This window comes from Rissa tridactyla, chromosome 1, assembly GCF_028500815.1.
Source record: "Rissa tridactyla isolate bRisTri1 chromosome 1, bRisTri1.patW.cur.20221130, whole genome shotgun sequence".
In the NCBI taxonomy this organism is placed as follows: Eukaryota; Metazoa; Chordata; class Aves; order Charadriiformes; family Laridae; genus Rissa; species Rissa tridactyla.
This window is the reverse complement of record NC_071466.1, coordinates 130,674,660-130,677,082: the sequence shown is the minus strand read 5'-3', so window position 1 is coordinate 130,677,082 and position 2,423 is coordinate 130,674,660. Positions and strand designations below refer to the sequence as shown.

General features: G+C 47.8%; 1 protein-coding gene across 3 annotated transcripts in view; it reads left to right on the top strand.

The window, feature by feature from the left end:
• Positions 1-2,423, top strand: part of CD58 (CD58 molecule) — a 38,715-nt gene that overhangs the window by 174 nt on the left and 36,118 nt on the right. The window lies entirely within an intron of this gene.

Below are 2,423 nucleotides of genomic sequence, written 5' to 3'. Positions count from 1 at the left end.
CCAGCCCCTCCGCCTGTGTTCCCCTTCCCGGCCGCTTCCCCTCGCCGGTGTCGGGGCGGAGGGAGCGGCGGGCGGGAGCAGGGCGAGCAGCGGCTGTTAACGGCGCCGTCGCGTGGATCGGATCACCTCTAAACCGTCCCTCGTCAGGCGGCCGGGCGGGCAGCGGCCGTTAACGGCGGCGCCGCGGGGAGCGGGGCACCCCTAAACCGCCCCTCCTCAGGCGGTCGGGCGGGCTTGTACCGCCCCGGGGCCGCGGAGCGGCGGCTTCGCGGGCGCCGTTCGGGCCTGGGGAAGCCGCCCTACGGCCGCCGCCGCCGCCCCCGGCTGCCCGCGGGGAATCGGCCGTGGTCCCGTCCATCCCTCAGCCCCGGCCCCGAGCTCCGCGGCGGTGGCTGCCTGCAGCCTGAAGGAAACGGGCTGCCCAGGGAGTCGCCATCCCTGGAGGTATGTAGGAGGCGGGTAGACGTGGTGCTGAGGGACATAGTTTAGTGGTGGTATTTGTCAGTGTTAGGCTGATGGTTGGATTCGATGATCTTAAAGGTCCTAACCTAGGCGATTCTATGAGCCTTGCCGTTTGTTTCCTCTCCTTCTCAATGGCAGAACGAAATAGTCGCCTTCCTTCCCCTCCCGCTCCCCTTCATTTAACACTAGAATTTCTTAGTATCAGCGATCGGTATGTTTAGGATACACCCCAACCCCCGTCCCGTTCGTGGCACGGGTCATAAATAATACTTGGGCCCCGTTTGTCTCAAACTTGTGTAAACGTGAAGAAGGCTGCAGTGGGAAATGGGTGTGATTTTTAAGGTACAGTTAATTTCCTGTCCAAGTGAGGTTTCTCTGCGCTGCGGAGGAAGCCCTCCTCCGCATGCAGGGAGCCTCCTACCCCCAAAGCACGTTTGCCCACGGGTCCTGAAGTGTTAAGGAGTTTAAGAAGCTAGCTTTTATTTAAAAAATATTCTTGTCATCCCTGCCTATGAAAATGCTGTTTGTTTTGTATTCTGTGTTACTTCTTGCTCAAGGAAAAATCATCAGAGTTCTCAACGGTTTTGTTTTGTGGTTTTTGGTTGGTTTGTTTGTTTGTTTTTTAAATGGGTGAGGCTTTTTTGTAGAAGTAATTTATTAATATTCACTTCTGGTGAAATACTAAACAAAGGCCTTCTTACTCCAAATTCCACCTCTGTGTCCAAGGAGCATAGTCCTCATGCCCATAGCCCTTGCACAGGGCTATTAACATGAGAAGTACAAACAAAATTCACTCATTTTTGAAGTTGAAAACAGATGTACGAACTTTCTCATTGTCATCAGAAGTAGCTGCTATTGCTGGATGATACAAGCAGCACAGCTTGCTCTATGTAGATTTTCTTACCATCCCTCTAGTCTAAGGGGTGTCTCAGTGGCTTTTCTGTTGCTTTTGGGAGCTTCCTGGTTGTGCCTAAAATAGGACCTATTGCATCCCCTTTTTTAAAAACAAAGGACGGTCTCCTCTTGTTTTTCCTGAAGGCTTTAAGGAGCTGGTTCTGCTACTGAGTGTACAGAATAACTGCCTGAGATTTCCTCCCATGCTATTCAAGAACCCTTCAGCTTGTTGTGTTTAATTAAGATTGTTAGATCCTGTTCTGCAGATATGTAAAGTGGACCAGTGGAGAAGCTAGGACTGTGCATACCTGTGTGAGTCAGTCTGCTCATGTTCAGCTTTAGATGCAATTTCTTCACCTTACCTGCAATGCTTTTGCAGATCGTTCTAAATGACTGTTAGTAATAGATGATTAATTGAATGTCCTCTTGTGACTTTTTGTGTGTGTGTGAAGGTGCTTTGTTACCTCACCTTACATAAGTTGGCATGCTGCTGCTACTCTGAGCAGGTGCTGTATTCCAGGAATGCGATTTAATAGCACATGCGAATAGCATGTGCTATTATCCAGGAAATGAGATTCCATGTTCTAAACAATGTATAGTTAAAAGGGAGAGATGATGGTAATTGGACAACTGGAGAGGGTAATTGTGGGTGCAAGTATCATAATATCCTCATTTAACAAAAAAATTAACTAGCTCTGTTGTCTTTTCCTCTGTAAAACTTCGATTTTGCAGTGGTTGATTAGGATAGGAGATCAGGAATACAAATACAAACGCTTGTTAGTTGTTCGCTGAACTAAATCAAGATTTCATGCCCTCTTTTTGTTTGTATGCTTGCATTATTGCTATTATGTGTGTTGTTGACGATGTGTAAGTGTTCTTATGGTAATTTTGTCAAGGTAAAATAATCTGTCATCTCCATATGAGAAAATCAAGACTCTGAAAAATCAGACTGATTTGCCCAAGTGCATAAAGTAAATCAGTAGCAGTTTGACTTGGCATACAAGTTTCTAGCCTTGCAAACAGCTGTTGTAAAGACTGGAATGCTGTTGGTAGATCCTCATCCTCTA